Here is a 21,217-nt window from a genome sequence, read left to right as displayed (position 1 = left end):
TTCAGCACTGTAAATTCTATGATTCTATGATTCAATCTGATTGGTTGAAGAATTGACTGTTTTCCTAATTTAAAAATGCCACAGATCCCCTTTAGAGAGCATTGCTCTGGATATGACATCAGATGAGGGGAAATCTCTGCTGACAAGCCCCTTCCTTTGCTGCTGAGAACAGAATCCAGGCCATTGCTTCTTATTGACTGTAAACCTGGAGTGGAAATGGCTCTAAACGTCCAATTTGATTCACACATCATTATAAATTATTCTCCATTGTAAGTTGCTCAAGCCTAGCACCAATGCTGGCATTCAAATATGTTACCCATGGCTTCAAATAACTGTTATGTTTAATCCTCAGGGCAATTCGTAGAACTAACTGAGGTGGAAGACCACATAGCACATTGCAAATTAATAGCCGTCTTTGTCCAACTTGACCTGAGATTTTACAATTTCATGAATTTTTAACTAATATCATAATTCAATTTTGAGAATGAGGGATGCTTTCCATCGCTTATGACAACATATATTTTAAAGGCTGAACTGACACTGAAAAATATGTTTTTATCAATCTAAACATTAGCTAAAACCAACTTATGTATATGAATAAAGTTGCAAAAAGCCACATCCGAAGATGAAGAAATGGGCATCGTGTTTGGAATTTGAAGGTGCTCAGCTTAGCATTTTACCCCAAGACTGAAAAATCTCAAGCTAATATCTAACCTAATGACTAAAACCCCGTGATAGTAAATCAGTGAGTCAGTGTACTCAGATGGTTTCCCTCCAGTCACAGTGTTTTGCTTGTAATTCAGTATTTTCAATTCAACAAAAATAATTTTAGAACAACTTTATAGAGGAATTGGGCAAGTTACAATGATGTCAGTTCACCTGTGAGACATGGGTTTGACACTATCCTAGGCAAATGGAATGGAAGTCTCTGACAGCTGTAAGGGTCCTAAGTGAAATTAGTTTGAACAGCTTCAATCCATTTCCTAATGGGCACTAGTCCATAACACAGAACTGCCTGTAGCTGAGCAATAATTGGATAAACTCGCACAAGGAGGCTACAGGGACAGCTGGTATGGGAAATAAAAATGTTCCCTGCTAAAACTACATTGAGGCACATTATTGGGATAATTTAGAGGGAACTTTTTCCTGAATTCAACTTCCAACACTCCTGATCTAAGCTACATAACATAGGAATATGTAATATTCCCTCGGATTGACACTACTTAACTTGATAAGCACAAAAGTTACACTGGAAATTAAATAAAAATTGCATAATATTAGTTTTGTATTTGTGGAAAGAGTAATATTTATTGTAACTCAATAAATTATTTTCTAGAGAACTGTGATGTACGATGTATCAAGGTATTTTGAACATTATTTAGGAGTAAAGTTCTTGACGAGCTGTCAATGCACAATCTGTTGACTGAGTCATCTGGATTTAGGTCTTTTGGCGTAATTGGCATTAAATTGGCTATTGGTGGATGTTAGACTTAAATGGAATTGGGTTGATTCAGGGAGGAGCACCCCCTCGAGAACCTGCTCCTGGACCTGGCCAGAATTGTCATAAACAGGTCCAGGCAGCAGGCAACTGAGGTTGTCATCCAACACTACTGTCTGCCGCTCCACCACAGCTACATACGTGTCCCTGGAGAGGAAGCATGGGGGACGGGATTCTCTAATCGCCGTCACGTTTTACGTCGGCGTGAACGGGCCGCTGCCAGGACTAATTCTGGCCCCTACAGGGGGCCAGCACAGCGCTGGAGCGGTTTGTGCCACTCCAGCTGCCGATCCCGGCGCGAACTGTGCGCCACGGGATCCGTGCATGCGCAGGTGTGGCCCGGTCGCGGGGATTCTCCGGCCCAGCCCAGGGCTGGGAGAATCCCGCCCAAGGTGTCCATGGGCGCGATCGAGGCCTTCCATGCCCAGTGGGCTCCATAGGTTCTGGGTGCTTTATCGACCCTTTTAATCACATTTTGGTTTGATGTTTTAAGCTCAATTTGCAATTTGTTTTTGTTTAAGGCAATAACCCTTTAATGGGCTGCCCTTTTTATTTTGTCCCTCAGTTTACTTAATTTAGTTTATTTGGTTTCAACCAAATAGTTGGGGTGGGTCAGTTAATTTCCATAGTTTCAATTGCCGATTTGCCTGGATTGACTGGAGTGCCATGGAAGGATGGCAACAACCCAGAAAGATGTTGGAAAACATGCATATGTTATGACCAGCTGAGGAGAAGGGAACCGCCCCTATTCCATTCAGCCACGGTCACAACCAAGGTTCAAGTTTCTTTTTCATGGGGATTTTTTCTTTTCCAAATTCAAATGTATTTAACTATTTAAGCTGTGAGAAATGAGGAGACAATCAAACAAGCTTTTCTCAAATTAAAGAACAAACGTATTAACCACTAAGCACAAGAGAGAAAATAAAAATATCATCAATCTCACACACATAAAGATATCAGGAATAAGGGAAGTTAGATTCAATACAAAAAGTTAAAATAATACTGCGGTTAAGTGACCTTTGATTTTCCATGAGGTGTAGATTTTAGATGTTGCAACTAATTTAGAGTAGCTGGTTTCTTAGATGTGGTCAGATATGGGCAGCATGGTAGCACAGTGGTTCGCACATTTGCTTCACAGCTCCAGGGTTTCAGGTTCAATTCCCGGCTTGGGTCACTGTCTGTGTGGAGCCTGCACGTTCTCCCCGTATCTGCGTGGGTTTCCTCTGGGTGCTCCGCTTTCCTCCCACAGTCCAAAGATGTGCAGGTTAGGTGGATATGCCATGATTAACTGCCCTTAGTGTCCAAAATAGATCAGGTGGGGTTACTGGGATAGGATGGAGGCGTGGGCTTAAGTGGGTTGCAGACTCGATGGGACGAATGGCCTCCTTCTACAGTGTAAATTCTATGATTCTATGACATAGAAGATGTTGTAATGATTATGAGATCTCGATTCACTGGTAAGTTTCTGCTAGTTCTCTTCTTGAATGGGTGAGGCAGATTTTCAGCCATTTCCTCTGGTGGAAGCTTCCTTGACAATCTGTGTGTCACTTGCAATCTCTCTGCAGTAGCTGCAGTCAAGATAGTTATACTTCACCCATTTTCTATTTCCAAAGGGCTTTGCGTGGGTCTGTATGTGACAATCATTGTTTCAATATCCAGCACTTTGCAACTACATGTCTCTTCTTTAGGTCGAGACTAGTTTTGATGGGCCTTTGAATCATTGGAAATGTCCCTCTCTTCACACTGACCCGAGAGTGTCTCGTTTGCTTCTTCACTTTGGAAGTTGGCCTTGCATTTTTAAGTACTTTGTTCTGTCTCATTTCAAATTGCGAAATCTCTAGTCAGTTGAAAGTAGAAAAGTAATTGTTCCAAAAATAAAGAGGCACAGCTTAGTGACAAACAATTCGCTAAAGCCTATTATCACCCTTTTCCAAGCCCGAACGAAAAGGGATGCAAGAATAAATTAAACGAAAATCAAAGGGCATGGCACGAGGCTGCAGAGCAGTAATAGAATAGAGTTCAGCGTTTGAACTTTGTTTGATGACAAATGAAGTAAAGGGTATATGGTGGGTTTGAAGAGAACTTCCTCCTTCGACCAAGACTTGAGCACAAAAATTAAAGTGAACGCTTCAGTCCAGTACTGAGGGAGTGCTGCACTGCTGGAGGTGCTCTGCGGAATTCTCCGTCGGTGGGATCGTCCGCTCCGCTGACAGTGCACCATGCCCGCAGATTTCCTGATGGCGTGGGGTGGCCACAATCGGAAATCCCATTGGCCAGCTGCCAGAATGGAGGATCCCGCTGCCGGCGAGGGCGCGACGCGCAGCAAAATGAGGCTGGCAGACGGAGAATCCCGCCCATTTCTTTCAAATTAAGATGGTAAATAGAGGCTCCCCTCTGCAATCATAGCTGGGTGTGCAAGATCCAATGGCACTCTTTTGAATCGATGGCCAGGTAAATAGCTGTCCCTCAATCGACATCACAAAAATAGATTATCTGGTCATTATCGCAGTGCTGATTTTGGGTGCTTGCTGCATGAAAATTGGTTGCTGCCTTTCCTCAATCGCATCAATGATTGTACTTCTAAAGTACTTCATTAGCTGTAAAGTGCTTTGGGATGTCCTATGTTTCTGAAAAGCGCTATACCAATGCAAATGTTTTTCAATTTTCTTTTCTGAATACTCATGATCAGGTGGGGGTGGGACCTGTGAAGATTTAAAACGCAGTCTGAAAAAAATACGTACACATGGGGTGGGATTTTCATATCCGCCAGCCACGAGTTTCTTGGCGGTGCGCTATTCATAGGCGGCGGGAAGATAGAATCCCGCCGCTTGTCCATGGGATTTCCCATTGTAACCATCCCACACTGCCGCTAAACCGGCTGGCGGGGCTACGCTGCTGGTGGGAAAATTGATTTGCGACGACTGAAGAATTCCGGCCAATAAAATGTTATGCGCGCCTTTGACACCAAACTCCCATTTCTGCTCCTCAGAATAAAGGCAATCTGTGCTTGATCTGCAAATTTAAAGAGGACTCATCAGCTCCATTTTAACTACTTCCTTTTGTCAGTGAGGAGTGGAGGGTCACAGTTCAATGCCATTTGAAGAATTCCTACAAATCCATTCAATTCTCCAGAAAGTTAAAAAAAAAGCCGAAAATCACGCCGCTATAAAATACTTCACTCTAAATTTGTATAAAATTAATGAAGTGAACAATCAAAGCACAGCAAATTTAGTTTTTTAAAAATATTTTGAGGCTGCGTCATTCACATTTTGTTTTAGGGCATCAAAATAAATTTCTTTGGCGGTGTTACTTAACATTTGGGATCTGAATTACGCAAGCATTAATTCAGAAATTATGACTCCATAAATTTGTCTCAGTTCCTTGGAAATTGGATGAGAATGAAAATAAAGATTTGTCTGTGCAAATTGCCAGAAAGAAGCTTATAAATTATGAGTTTGTAAGCATGCTGGTCTTATTTTATGTTGCTAAAATGGAGGAATTATTTCATAATACTCCCTGGCACACCACAGATACTGGTTGAACACTCATTCTTTATCGTTTTTTTTTAGAGAAATGATATAAACATCCTCCCTTTAACGCACATACCTGCTGCAATATTGATTTTTTTAGTTTCCATGGCCAGCATATACTGCCAGGTTTGGTCCGAATTAACGTAAATTGACCAGCTAACTCAATTTGAGTTACTCGCTGCAGGTTTCTTGTAGCCACAGTATTTATGTGGCTAGTCCAGTTCAGTTTCTGGCCAATGGTAACCTCAGGTGATATTGGGGGATTCAGCGATGGTAATGCCCATTGAATGTCAAGGGGCAATGGTTAGATCCTTTCTTATTGGAGATGGTCATAGCCTAGATATTGTTCACTTGTGTGATGCAAATGTTATTTGCCATTTGTCAGCCCAAGCCTGGATACTGTCCAGGTCTTGCTGCATTTGGACATAGGCTGCAACTGGGAGAAATATGTCCTCCCATTCCTGCCAGACAATGAGAGGGCTGCTAATGGCTTTTCTGGAAAGATTGTTAGGCAATGTTTGGTGGAGCTAGGTGAGCAACAAAGATCTTCCTGATCTGCAAGAGAATACAGAGGCTCATTGCGAGTCCATACTCAACATTTGCACCCATGAGTTGTTGGTTGGAAGTTCAGTCTGTTTTAATTCAACCACAATTCACTGCTGGGTTGAGCCAGCGCTGGTATGATTTGCTGATTGTTGTTGGATTGCATAGCCGCAGTCATGCCCAATGGGTAGGGTGGGGAGGTCAGAGTGTGCAGACACAGGGATGCTGTGGTGGAGACTGACTCAGACTGATGTTGCATGGAAACAATTAATTGAACTTGGAAATGGACAAGAAAGTACTGGAAATATTGAGCCAAGTTTGAGAATAACAACAGACAAGAAACAGAGACACTGAAAAAAATTGTGAAGTCAAAAATGAAGGAAGAAGAGGAGAGAATTGCCAAGATTGATAGGGGACGATAAGGATGATTTCTTTTATGTAGCAATTTGTTACGAGCTGGAATTCACTGTCTGATAGGATGTTGGAAAGAGATTTAATAGTAACTTTTAAAAGGGAATTGGCTAAAGATTTGAAAAGGAACTAGCTGTAGGGTCTTGGAGCATAATGTGGGAGTGGGATTAATTGAATAGCTCTTTTGATGAATCAGAACAGATTCAATGGGCATTATGACATATTTCTGTACTGTACGATTGCATGAAATCAAGTGTAGCGTCGGTTGAATGAATCATGAACAAAACGCAAGAAATAGAGACAACAAATTAAGAAAACTGGCATAAGGGCTGAACTTGACTTAACTTTATCCAGGTAATGAAGACAAACAATGAACATGTGAAGATACTACTCAGTGAGGCACATACCTCTGCCAAACTGTGTTAACTCAACATTATTACAATTACGCAACTTTTCCTTCATCCCTTTCCCTGGCTGGTTAACATTCTGTAACTACAAAGTTGAAAATATAAATCCTTTTTGTTAAGAGGTGTCATCTCACCGAGGAAGCTTCAGGCCAATCCACATCCAACAACCTGACCTGAGAACTCTGCTCACACTGTGATTGCTGCGACACATTGCATTATCGCAGCTGAAACAATCCACAACGTTCTGAAACAATGTAAACAGGGATCGGGATCTACATCTTCACCAAATAATCAGCTCTTCCTTGGGCCATAACCTCTTGGTGTACCAAGTTGAAATCCACTCATAACCTCTTGGTGTACCAAGTTGAAATGCATTCCAATCCATTTGTTTCAAGACAAACAGACGAGCAAACAGGACAAAAACATTGGCTCCACCCAACTTCAGTGGCAGAGGTAATGAAGCTGTTCATCGGAATTTCACACAGGATAAAGATCTGCTTGGATTGCTGGGGATGGCAACATTGTAAGGGTGCTCAAAAGAAGAAAATGTTAATTATTTCACCCTACATACCTGAGGCATTCGTTACCAAGAGTATTGGGCCTTCCAAGGTTTTACACACTTTTCCGTCTAGTCACCAAATTTGGCATTCGACATTGTGGGATAAATATGCATGGTTGGCAGGGAGGGTCAGCGCTAGATTGCTGTTAACATTTGCCCAGCAACTCCAGGGATGTTGTCGATACAAAACAGAAGTGTTTTGAATTTGTTTTATTTCACATGGTGATCAGCCACTGAAGGTTTCCATTCACGTAAGGCAATTATTTGGAGAAATGTTGCCAGATAATAGTACAGCTGAGAAGCCTGCCTGCACTTGCTCACAAAAAGCAGGTTCCCTTATTCAAGACGACTTTGGCACCCAAGCAATGCTACTACTTGTCCGGTGACAGGTAGATGCAGTGATTCTGATGATGGTTAGATCATTTCATTTGTTTGCAAATCTTTTAATACTCGGAAGCAGCCAGCCATGCGCAATGTACACTGTCATCTTTAACACTGCTAAGCAGAGAATTCCTTCAGCAATTTAAAATGGTAACAAGTAAAGCCATTTTGTGCACAAAATAGTGTTACATATTTTGGCACTATAGGATCCAAGGTGGACTGAATAGATTGGGGTGATTTTTGGGGGGGAATAAAAATAAAGGGGTGACCTAATAGGGGTCATTAAAATCCCGAAAACGTTATTCATATGTAGGGAAGATGTTTCCACCTGTGGGGGTAACCAAACCTAGGGCCTGTAAATATATGGTAGCCACAATGAATATATTTTAAGAGCAGGGGAATTTGCAAATTGTGTTTACATTGTATTTAGTGGGGGGCTATGGTCACCCCCTGCAGCGATCAGGCCTCTCACAGCCAGCTGCAATCCTTATGTAAACGTGTTGACTTACTAAGGATTTTGGCCAAGGGTGGTATCATGACCGGTACAGGCTTGGAGGGCCGAAGGGCCTGTTCCTGTGCTTATTGTTCTTTGTTGACTTACTAAGGTCAGCCCCCCCCCGACCCCCCCCCCCGACCCCCCCCCCCCCCCCCCCCCCCCCCCCCCCCCCCCGCCAAGAGGACATGTTTTAAGACTTCACACACCTATTGATTACCCAGGCCTGTGGTGTGGAGCAGAATTTTTATTTTAAAAAAAATTTTTTAATAAACATTTTATTGAGATATTTTTGGTATTATAACAACAACACAATAAACAATGTACATGAAACTATAAACATAGTGCAAAAGCCATCTCCCTCCCTTACAGGTCCCACCTTTCTTAACCCCCTACTCTAAGCTAAACTAACCCCCCTTCTGCTGATGATTAATTTTCCGCGAAGAAGTCGACGAACGGTTGCCACCTCCGGGCGAACCCCAACAGTGACCCTCTCAAGGTGAACTTTATTTTCTCCAAACAGAGAAAGCTAGCCACGTCCGACAGCCAGGTCTCCGACTTCGGGGGCTTTGAGGCTTTGAGTCCCTCCAAGCTAATAGTATCCGTCTCCGGGCTACCAGGGAAGCAAAGGCCAGAACGTCTGCCTCTTTCTCCTCCTGGATTCCCAGATCTACCGACACCCCGAACATCGCCACCTCTGGACTCAGCGCCACCCTTGTTTTTAACACCGTGGACACGGCATCTGCAAACCCCTGGCAGAATCCCCTAAGCTTCGGACATGCCCAGAACATGTGGACATGGTTTGCTGGTCCTCCCGCACATTTTACATACCTGTCTTCCACCCCAAAGAATCTGCTCATCCGGGCCACTGTCATGTGAGCCCGGTGAACGACCTTGAATTGTATCAGGCTGAGCCTGGCACATGTTGCGGACGCGTTGACTCTACTCAACGCGTCCGCCCATAGACCATCCTCTATCTCTCCTCCCAGCTCCACTTCCCATTTGTGCTTCAGCTTCTCGGTCTGCGTCTCCTCTGACCCATAGGTTCCTTGTAAATGTCCGAGACGCTCCCTTCTCCTACCCACCCTCTGGAAACCCCTTAGCGATAGGAGCGGGAAGGTTGACACCTGTTTACGTAGGAAGTCCCGCACCTGCAGATACCTGATTAGTTTCCCCTCGCCAACCCAAACTTCTCCTCAGCACCCTCATACTCAGAAAGCTCCCCTCTATAAACATATCTACCATCCTATAAATCCCTGCTGTCGGCCATATTCGGAACCCCTCATCCATCCTTGCCGGGCAAACCGGTGATTATTACAGATTGGGGACCAGACCGATGCACCCTCTGCTCCCACATGTCTCCTCCATTGCCCCCAGACTCTCCGGGCCGCCACCACCACGGGGCAGGTGGAGTACCGTGCCGGCGGGAATGGCAGAGGCGCAGTTACCAATGCCCCAAACAGGTGTCCTTGCATGAAGCCACCTCCATTCGCTCCCATGTCGACCCCTCCACCACTACCCACTTCCTGATCATGGCTATATTCGCCACCCAGTAATAGTTACTAAAATTTGGCAGCTCCAGCCCGCCCTCTCCCCAACTCCGCTCAAGCATTACCTTCCTTACCTGCGGGGGCTTGCCCGCCCAAACAAAGCCAGAGATCACGGGCAGGATTCTCCAAGCCCCGCGGAGAATCCCCGTAACCGCGCCACATTGCCCTGACGCCGGCACGTGATTCTCTGCGGAGCAGAGAATTGGCGCCATTGTGCTCCGCCGCGTTTGGCGCGGCGCTGGTTGCGTGCCACAATAGGAGGCCAGGCCGCCGAATTCACCAGCCCGGATGGGGCGAGCGGCCGCTCTGAAAAGGCAGAGGTCTCACCGCCGCCATCCACACCTGGTCGCAGCCGGCGGGAACTCTGCATGCAGGGTTGGGGGGGTGGCCGGGGGGGGGTGGGGGGGGGGGGGGGAGGGGGCTACGAACCCAGGGGGAGAGGCCTCCGATGGGGCCTGGCCCGCGATCGGGGCCCACCAATCGGCGGGCCGGCCTCTCGCTCCCCGGGCCTATTTTCTTACCCGCCGGCCCCTGAACTCCCACGCCATGTTACGTCGGGGCCAGCATGTTGAGGGAGGCCAACGCGCATGTGCGGGTTGACGCCGGCACCACTCCGCATGTCCTCGTTGACGCCGGCGCCACTGCGCTTGCGCGGGTTGGCGCGGCCCACAGTTCGAACCGGATGGGAGGCTGGAGTGGCGTGATCCGCTCCAGTGCCGTGCTGGCCCCCTGTAGGGGCCAGAATCGGTACTCCCAGCGGCCCGTTCACGCTGTCGTGAAACGCGACGCCATTTCCGATGGCGTGGACACTCTGCCGCCGAATGGGAGAATCTCGCCCCACTTTGTTGACCTGTTTAAAAAAGGGCCACGGAATAAAGATGGGGAGACATTGAAACACGAACAGGAATCTCGGGAGGACTGTCATTTTCACTGTCTGCACCCTCCCAGCTAATGACAACTGGAGCGCGTCCCATCTCCGGAAATCATCCTCCGTTTGGTCGACTAGTCGGGCCAGATTTAATTTATGCAGCTGGTCCCATTCCCGCGCCACTTGAATGCCTAGTAGCTTCCCCCTACTAATCAAAATGGCAGCTACCCCAATCGCCTCTCCTGTCCCCTCGCCTGGTCCGCAAACATCTCACCCTTCCCCATATTCAGCTTATTCCCCGAAAACCGGCCAAATTCCCCTAGAATCCTCATGATTTTTTCCATCCCCTCTAATGGGTCCGATACATACAGAAGCAGGTCGTCTGCATAGAGCGAGACTCTGTGTTCCACCCCCCCCCTCCCCCCCCCCCCCCCCCCCCCCCCCCCCCCGGACCAGCCCCTTCATTACTTCCACCTCCCTACCTTCTGGGGGCATCATGGTCACATTTAGCAACCTTCTTACATTGGCCACCAACTGCCTATCCTTAACAATCCCCATCTGGTCCTCCCCAATAACGTCCGGAACACAATCCTCAATCCTGGAGGACAAACTTTTGGCCAGCTGTTTGGCATCCACATTCAACAGGGATATCGGCCTGTAGGACCCACACAGTTCCGGGTTCCTGTCCCGCTTCAGAATGAGCAAAATCGTGGCCTGTGACATCAGCGGGGGCAGCACCCCTCTTTCCCTTGCCTCATTGAACATCCTCATCAACACCGGCCCCAATATCCCAGAGAACTTGGGCGAAGTTCTCCCGAAACGGCGCGATGTCCGCCGACTGGCGCCAATCAGACGGGCATCGCGCCGCCCCAAAGGTGCGGAATGCTCCGCATCTTTGGGGGCCGAGCCCCAACATTGAGGGGCCAGGCCGATGGCGGAGGAATTTCCGCCCCGCCAGCTGGCGGAAACGGCCTTTGTTGCCCCACCAGCTGGCGCGGAAATGACATGTCGGGGCGGCGCATGCGCGGGAGCGTCAGCGGCCGCTGACAGTTTCCCACGCATGCGCAGTGGAGGGAGTCTCTTCCGCCATGGTGGAGACCGTGGCGGAGGCGGAAGGGAAAGAGTGCCCCCACGGCACAGGCCCGCCCGCGGATGGGTGGGCCCCGATCGCAGGCCAGACCACCGTGAGGGCACCCCCCGGGCCAGATCGCCCCGCGCTCCCCCCAGGACCCCGGAGCACGCCCATGCCGCCTTGTCCCGCCGGTAAGGTAGGTGATTTAATTTACTCCGGTGGGACAGGCAATTTATCGGCGGGACTTCGGCCCATCCGGGCCGGAGAATCGAGCGGGGGGGGGCCCGCCAACCGGCGCGGCCTGATTCCCGCCCCCGACGAATCTCTGGTGCCGGAGACTTTGGCAACCGGCGGGGGCGGGATTCACGCCAGCCCCCGGCGATTCTCCGACCCGGCGGGGGGTCGGAGAATGTCGCCCCTTTTTATAAAACTCCACTGGGTACCTGTCCAGCCCCGGGGCTTTACCCCCTTGCATGGCCTGATCGGGGCCCCCAGCCCATCTACCATCTCCCCGTCCACCTTTGGGAAATTGAGCCCCCCCAAAAAAGTGCCTCATCCCCTCCGGCCCCAAAGGGGATTTAGACCTATAAAGCCTAATGTAGAAATCCTTAAACGCCTTATTCACCCCTGCTGATTCTCCAACCAGGTTCCCATCTCCGTCATTTACTTTCCCTATCTCCCTGTCTGCCTCCCTCTTTCTAAGTTGTTGTGCAAGCATTCTGCTGGCCTTCTCTCCATACTCATATATCGCCCTCTCGCCTTTCTCAGCTGTTCCACCACCCTCCCTGTGGTTAACAAGCCGGACTCCACCTGTAGCCTTTGCCATTCCCTTAAAAGCCCTGCCTCTGGGGTCTCCGCATACCACCTATCGATCCTTAGTATCTCCTGAACCAGTCGGTCTGTCTCTGCCCTGTCCACCTTCTGTTGAGATCAGCTCCCCTCTGACCACCGCCTTTAGTGCTTCCCAGACCATCGCTGCTGAAATTTCCCCTGTGTCATAGACCTGCAGGTAGTTCTGTATACATTTCCTAAGTCGTTCGCACACCCCTTCATCAGCCAAAAGTCCCACATCTAACCTCCAGAGCGGGCGCTGGTTACTGTCTTTACTAACCTGCAGGTCAACCCAGTGCGGAGCATGGTCTGAGATTGTGATCGCCGAGTACCCCGTGTCCACCACCCCTGCCAGTAAGGCCCTGCTCAAAATGAAGAAATCGATCCGGGAGTACACTTTATGCACGTGTGAGTAGAAGGATAACTCCTTCACCCTCGGCTGCCCAAATCTCCATGGATCCACCCCCACCCCCACCTCCCCATATGATCCATGAACCCTTTTAGTTCCTTTGCCATTGTTGGCACCCTGCCCGTTTACGAGCTTGACCGGTCCAAGCCAGGGTCAATAACCGTGTTGAAGACCCCTCCCATGACCAACCTGTGCGAGTCCAGGTCCGGTATCTTCCCCAGCAGCCTCTTTATAAATTCCACATCATCCCAATTTGGCGCATACACATTTACTAATACCACCTGCACCCCATCCAGTTTCCCACTGACCATAATGTACCGACCTCCCACATCCAAAACTATTCTACCCGCCTCAAACATCACCCGCTTATTGATCAGGATCGCGACCCCACTAGTCTTTGAATCCAGTCCCGAGTGAAAGACCTGACTGACCCAGCCTTTCCTCAGTTATCTGGTCAGTTACTCTAAGGTGCGTCTCATGCAACATTATCACGTTCGAGGGCAGCACAGTGGCGCAATGGGTTAGCCCTGCTGCCTCACGGCGCTGAAGTCCCAGGTTCGATCCCGGCTCTTGCTCACTGTCCGTTGGGAGTTTGCACATTTTCCCCGTGTTTGCGTGGGTTTCGCCTCGAAAACCCAAATATGTGCAAGCTAGGTGGATTGGTCACGCTAAATTGCCCCTTAATTGGAAAAAATGAATTGGGTCCTCTAAATTTTTTTTTAAAAAAACATTACCACGTCCGCTTTCAGTCCCCTAAGATGTGTGAACACACGTGCCCTCATGACTGGCCCATTTAACCCTCGAACATTCCAGGTGATCAGCCTAGAGGGGGGGCTCATTGCCCCCCCCCCTCGCCGATCTGCCATCCCCTTTTTTGGGCCCGCCTCTAGCCCATGCTCCGCGCCTCCACCGGCCCGCCCCGAGGCAGCCTCTGCCCCCAACCTCCTCTCTGTCCCTTGGCCCTAGTCCCTCCCTCGTCAGCAGAACATTTCCCCCCCTCCCCCCCCCCCAGTAACAACACTCTGTAATCCAACCCCTTTGATAAACCGAACATATGCACGCCCCCCCACTGCGCTTCCATGAGCTAGCTCGCCCAGCTAGCTTGGCCCCCATCCCTGGCACCGGATAGTCTCCCACCTATTGTTCCCCTCCCACCCTTCCACCCGCTCATACAAACATACTCCAACATCAAACAATCCCCACACAATTGCCCGGCAGAAAAACACCAAAATCTAAACAAGCAGACCTCCAACCCCCAACAGTGCAAATGAAAGCCTTAACATACTCATCTCTGCCACTGGTCCCAAATCAATACAGAAGGCATTACAAACAGCTTCCACAAAACAGAAAACAAGAAACTGAACGTTGCAGCAAAGTTCAAACGTTCTCAGTCCACCACCAGTCATTTCCTTTTTACGAAGTCCAGCGCGTCCTCAGGCGACTCAAAATAAAAGTGCTGTTCCTCATACATGACCCAGAGACGGGCCAGATACAATAGTCCGAACTTCACCTTTTTCTTAAAAAGGATCGACCTAATCTGGTTGAAGCCTGCTCTTCTCCTGGCCACCTCCACACTCAGGTCTTGGTAGAACCCCAGGATGCTATTGTCCCACTTACAGCTCCGTGTCTGCTTGGCCCACTGTAGAATGCACTCCTTATCCAAGTATCTGTGGAATCTCACCACCATTGCCCTCGGGGGGTCTCCCGTTCGTGGCTTCCTCGCGAGTGCTCTGTGAGCCCTGTCCATCTCCAAGGGTTGGGAGAATGCCCCATCCCCCAGCAGCTTATCAAACATATCTGCAATCTATGCCCCAGCGTCCGTTCCTTCGGACCCCTCCGGGAGCCCAACGATTCTCAAGTTCTGCCAGCGGGACCGATTCTCTAGATCCTCCACCTTCTCCAGGAGCATCTTCTGCTGGTCTCTCAGCATCCCCACCTCCAACTCACCGCAGTTTGATGTTCCTCCTGCTCAGCCAGTGCCTTCTCCGCCTTCTGGATCGCCCGATCTTGGGCGTCCAATCTAAGCTCCAGCCACTCAATCAACTTTTTTATTGGGTCCAAGCAGTCCCGTTTCTGCTTGGCAAAGTCTTCCTGAATAACTTGCATCAGCTGCTCCGTTGACCGCTGGGTGGACAAAGCAGAGGTCCGGTCCTCCACAACGCTGTCTCCCGCTGCAGCTTCAGCCCAATCCTTCTCTGTCTTTCTGTTTCTGCCTTTACGAACACTTCTGTCCTTCTCTCCATGCACCAATGTGGGAATTCAGTACACAATTGCCTCTGTCTTCAGTTTTACAGTTCAAGTCCGGTAGAAAATCGGGGGAAAAGGTCCAAAAGTCCGACCCGAGCGGAAGCCACCAAATGTGCGACTTACTCCTTCATAGCCACCACCGGAAGTCCTCGTGCAGAGCAGAATTAATAATGTTAAATACCAGACATTTTGTTCAGCAAATTTGGACTCTTGTTTTACTGGTTGTTTTAAATGGTCACACTCTTCGAACTAAACCAATACATGATGTGTTGGGTGTTCTGGATCACATACAGGTCACCAACACTTGAAGTAGTGCAACGCTATTTTATTAAAAGGTTAACTATTTAAACATACTTGAACTGTGGGTAAATACGATACCAGCTTTAACTAAAGACCTTCGCCTTGTCCAAACCAGTTGATGCACTCAGCACATGGTGAATGTCTGTGAGCTCTGTGCTCCTAGCTAGCTGCTACTCGAATGAGCGGGAACTCTGATGTTCCCTGTCTTTATAGTGCGTGTGCTCTCACTGGTGATTGGCTGCGGTGTTGTGTATGTTGATTGGTCCCACTGTGTGTCCATCAGTGTGTGTCTGCACCATGATATACTGGTGTATATTATGACAGTACAGACATAATGAACAAAGAACAATACAGCACAGGAACAGGACCTCTAAGCCTGTACCACCATGATACCACCCTTGGCCAAAATCCTCAGCACTTCCTAGTGCAGTATCCCTCTATGCCCATCCTATCCATGTATTTGTCGAGGTGCCTTTTGAACGCCGTTAATGTATCTGCTTCCACAACCTCCCCTGGCAACGCGTTCCAGGCACTCACCACCCTCTGTGTAAAAAAACTTGATGGGCAAAATGGCCTTCTTTTGCACCCGTAACAATTCTTTGGTTGTGTGAGAAGAATTATTTAAATCAGGAAGTTCTTAAATCCATGGTTAAGGAAATGTTGATTTCATCCTCCAAATTGCACTCTTAAATGATGGTCATTGAATTTTCAAGAGTGCATTTGCATTAAAGTTTATGACAGTTTACATGCAGGCATTTTTTTGTTGTTGAAACTATCGCTCATTTTGATTGTAAGACTGCATTCAACCTATGTCCCAGATTAACCAATATATGGAAAGCAGGGCCGGTTTAATTGACCTTCATTTGACCCAGTGCAAACAGTCAAGCTAAGAAAACATATGGATAAATATACTCCTCCCATAAGCACAGAACAGTCCTGTTGTAAAAAAACATTTAAGTGATGCTTGTTTTAATAAAAATGAGCAGAGCGGAGCTCATGATGAAAAATACTCAACACTACATAGTCAGAGAGAGGACACCAATCGCCAAAAAAATGGAGAAAAAAAGTACCCTTCAATCAGGAAGTGAATAAAATGTTGAAGTTAATTCAAAAATATACTCATCCTTTTTATTTGTATGCTTTGTTAAAACAAGCCTTCAGTTGGAAGATTGAAGCTCTACTATAAGGAGTGGTAAAGAGGATTCTCTGGATTATTGTTTTGTAGATTAAATTGGTTAAAAATAAATGAATTTTGCAACAAAAAAACATTTAAGAACTCTTTCATTCAAAGTTATTTAATTATCTTTGCTAATTGTTGCAATGTGTTGTAATTAAAATAATAGTAAGATTGGCAGTGTGTTAGTAACATGTTCCACTATCTATATTCAGGAAAATGACTCATTGGTTTAATATTCGCCTTTTTAGATAAGCTATTAACACCCTGAAAAGCTTAGTACATTCTGAGGTTGCTGTCAATCACATATCGGTTTGTGGGAAGACTGTGGCACTAAAGGGTGTCACAGGAAGATTGGATTGGATTTGTTTATTGTCACGTGTACCGAGGTACAAAGAAAAGTATTTTACTGCATGCAGCTCAACAGATCATTTAGTACATTAAAATAAAATACATAATAGGGCAACACAAGACACAGAATGTAAATAAATAGACACCGGCATGGGATAAAGCATACAGGAGTGTAGTATTAATCAGATCAGTACGTCAGAGGACTCGTTTAGGAGTCTGGCAACAGCGGGGAAGAAACTGTTTTTGAATCTGTTCATGTGGTTCTCAGACTTCTGTATCTCCTGCCTGATGGAAGAAGTTGGAAGAGTGAGTAAGCTGGGTGGGAAGGGTCTTTTATTATTCTGCCCGTTTCCCCAAGACAGTGGGAGGTGTAGATAGAGTCAGTGAATGGTGTCATGATGTGCAAACATGCAACCAATGAACACTCAGAATAGGATGCTTTCTGTTCTGACATGGAACATTTTGACTTCAGCTTTGACTCAGTGGCAACACTCCTACCTCAAATTCAAAATCCAGGCTGACATTGCACTGCAATACTGAGGGGACACTACATTGTCAGACATACTGGGCGAAATTCTCCGGAAACGGCGCGATGTCCGCCGACTGGCGCCCAAAACGGCGCAAATCAGTCAGGCATCGCGCCGCCCCAAAGGTGCGGAATGCTCCGCATCTTTGGGGGCCGAGCCCCAACCTTAAGGGGCTAGGTCGGCGCCGGCCGAATTTCCGCCCCGCCAGCTGGTGGAAAAGGCCTTTGGTGCCCCGCCAGCTGGCGCGGAAATGACATCTCCGGGTGGCGCATGCGCGGGAGCGTCAGCGGCCGCTGACAGCTTCCCACGCATGCGCAGTGGAGGGAGTCTCTTCTGCCTCCGCCATGGTGGAGACCGTGGCGGAGGCGGAAGGGAAAGAGTGCCCCCACAGCACAGGCCCGCCCGCGGATCGGTGGGCCCCGATCGCGGGCCAGGCCACCGTGGGGGCACCCCACGGGGCCAGATCGCCCTGCGCCCCCCCCCAGGACCCCGGAGCCCGCCCGCGCCGCCTTGTCCCGCCGGTAAGGTAGGTGGTTTAATTTACGCCGGCAGGACAGGCATTTTAGCGGCGGGACTTCGGCCCATCCGGGCCGGAGAATCGAGCGGGGTGGCCCGCCAACCGGCACGGCGTGATTCCCGCCCCCGCCGAATATCCGGTGCCGGAGACTTCGGCAACCGGCGGGGGTGGGATTCATGCCAGCCCCCGGCGATTCTCCGACCCGGCGGGGGGTCGGAGAATCTCGCCCACTATCTTTCAGACGAGTTACTGGAATGCTGCCTGTTCCCTCTCAACTGGATCTGCAGTATGTCTTGAAAAAGAAGAGGGGAGCTCGCTGCGCCTTGGTTAACATTTACCCCTCAAACAACACATTGCAGTTCACCCGATCATTTATCCTGTCACTTCCGAGACCTTTCTGTGTGGAAACTGAACGCCACATTTCCTCCAATGCAAGAGTGGCTACATTTCGAAATTAAATCACTGGCTGTGAAGTGCTTTGACATTTTTAAAGGATATAAAAGTATGAGAGAAATACATGTTTTCTCACTTTTAGTGCAGTCCCTGTACTTTTGGAATGAATTAGAGTAAGTTCTAAACAGAGATCATTTTGTACTTAAACAAAATAGGGGGCGAGATTCTCCGACCCCCCGCCGGGTCGGAGAACCGCCGGGGGCTGGCGTGAATCCCGCCCCCGCCGGTTGCCGAAGTCTCCGGCACCGGAGATTCGGCGGGGGCGGGAATCGCGCCGCGCCGGTTGGTGGGCCCCCCCCGCGCGATTCTCCGGCCCGGATGGGCCGAAGTCCCGCCGCTAAAATGCCTGTCCCGCCGGCGTAGATTAAACCACCTACCTTACCGGCGGGACAAGGCGGCGCGGGTGGGCCCCGGGGTCCTGGGGGGGCGCGGGGCGATCTGGCTCCGGGGGGTGCCCCCACGGTGGCCTGGCCTGCGATCGGGGCCCACCGATCTGCAGGCGGGCCTGTGCCGTGGGGGCACTCTTTCCCTTCTGCCTCCGCCACTGTCTCCACCATGGCAGAGGCAGAAGAGACTCCCTCCACTGCGCATGCGCGGGAATGCCGTCAGCGGGCGCTGATGTCATTTCCGCGCCGGCTGGCGGGGCACGAAAGGCCTTTTCCGCCAGATGGCGGGGCGGAAATCTGTCCGGCGCTGAACTAGCCCCTTAAGGTTGGGGCTCGGCCCCCAAAGATGCGGAGCAGTCCGCACCTTTGGGGCGGCGCGATGCCCGACTGATTTGCGCTGTTTTGGGCGGGCATCGCGCCTTTTCCGGAGAATTTCGCCCAGGAATACATTTTTGTTGCAGCTCGGAGACTAAGTGTACTAAGCCTACTTCAACAGTACCTTCCAAACCTGGGACCTCTACTTCCAGGAACGACAAGTGTAACAGTTGCATGGGAACACCATGATATGCAAGTTCCCTTCCAAACCATGCACCAGCCTGGCCATATTCTTAGAATTCATTGCTAACAGTATTGTTTGGTGTAGCTACATTAAAAATCTAACCATGTCAGTCAACACATTAACATCCCTGAATCCCCATTATCAACATCCTGGGGGTTGCCATTAAGCAGCGACTGAACTGGACTAGTCATATCAATACTCTGGCTATAAGAGCAGGTCAGAGGCTAGGAATCCTGCAGTAAGTAACTCACTTCAGGGGCGAAATTCTCCCCCAACGGCGGGATGCCCGCCGACTGGCGCCAAAGCCAGCGCAAATCAGACGGGCATCGCGCCGGCAAAAAGGTGCGGAAGTCTCCGCATCTTTGGCGGCCTAGCCCCAACATTGAGGGGCTAGGCCGACGCCAGAGGGATTTCCGCCCCGCCAGCTGGCGGAAATGGCGTTTGTTGCCCCGCCAGCTGGCGCGGAAATGCGGCGCATGCGCGGGAGCGTCAGCGGCCGCTGTCAGTTTCCCGCGCATGCGCAGTGGGGAAAGTCACTTCCGCCTCCGCCATGGTGGAGGCCGTGGCGGAGGCGGAAGGGAAAGAGTGCCCCCACGGCACATGCCCGCCCGCGGATCGGTGGGCCCCGATCGCGGGCCAGGCCACCGTGGGGGCACCCCCCGGGGTCAGATCGCCCCGCGCCCCCCCCCCCCCAGGACCCCGGAGCCCGCCCACGCCGCCTGGTCCCGCCGGTAAATACCAGGTTTGATTCACGCCGGCGGGACAGGCAATTCCTGGGCGGGACTTCGGCCCATCCGGGCCGGAGAATCCAGCGGGGGGTCCCGCCAACCGGCGCGGCCGGATTCCCGCCCCCGCCCAATCTCCGGGAGCGGAGACTTCGGCGGGGGCGGGGGCGGGATTCACGGCGGCCAACGGCCATTCTCCGACCCGGCGGGGGGTCGGAGAATGACGCCCCAGGACTCCCCAAAACTTGTCCACCATCTGCAAGGCACAAGTCGGAAATGTAAAGGAATATTTTACACTTTCCTGGATGAGTGCAGCTCCAAGTACACTCAAGACACTCGACACCATACAGGACAAAGCAACCTGCTTGATTGGCACCCCATCCACAAACATTCATTCCCTCCATCCTCCACCAGCGACACACAGAGGTAGCTGTTTGTAACATCTACAAGATACATTGCAGGGAACTCACAGGGTTCCTTAGAGAGAAACTTCCAAACCAATGACTGCTTCGATCTAGAAGAACAAGGGCAGCAGATACATGGGAACACCATCCTGACTAGGAAATATGTTGCGGATCCTTCACTAGTCGTGTGACTCCCTCCCTAACAGCACTTTGGTGTACCTACTTCACATGGACTTCAACGGCTCAAGAAGGCAGCCACCACCTTTTCAACGGCAATTAGAGATGTGTAAGCAATGCTGGCCTAGCCAGTGACAGTCACAACCCACGAAAGAATAAAATAAATGTGATTGTAGGTCACTGATGAGAACAGGTTTATGATAAGTCCCTGGTTAGTGCTGAGTTTGCTGATGTGTAAAGGTTACAATGGGTAAAGAGAAAGAGAATAGTTGGACGAACTTTCTGTTCCTGATTACTTCCAGTGACCCTGCAGCAAGAATATTTACAAGGCTGACAGATGCTTGCTGGAAGAACTGACATCTGTAGAATAGCCAAATGGACAAGGTGCAGAGACTTAAGGAGACCAATGCGGAGGAAAATTTTGAGAAGAAAGACAAAAATAAACCGATCAGCCTTGAGTTTTCTTTGCTGTCTTGTGCGATGGCAACTCAAGCCCTGCAAGTTATTGACTGGCCCCGTATTCAAATCTACCCAGACAGACAGAGTGCAAACTGCAATGTTTATAATATTTGCCGATAGATTTTATTGTCCCTGTGTCCCTGCCAGCTGAAAAAATGTTATTAAAAGAATTGTATTAAATGAGCTGCAGTTCAATAACATCTGGGGACAAGGTTATGGCTGCATGACCTTGTCCAGTCATTGCCAATTTCATAACTCCTCCTCACCTGCACACAACACGTGCTGGGGTTTTACATACCCCCAGCCCCCAACCCCAATCCGCATCCCAGGAACTGACTGGCAGACAAAGGAGGCTAAAATTAAGATGGATGCATCTTACCTCTCAC

This window comes from Scyliorhinus torazame, chromosome 21 (assembly GCF_047496885.1).
Source record: "Scyliorhinus torazame isolate Kashiwa2021f chromosome 21, sScyTor2.1, whole genome shotgun sequence".
In the NCBI taxonomy this organism is placed as follows: Eukaryota; Metazoa; Chordata; class Chondrichthyes; order Carcharhiniformes; family Scyliorhinidae; genus Scyliorhinus; species Scyliorhinus torazame.
Note: the sequence above shows the minus strand (reverse complement) of the source record.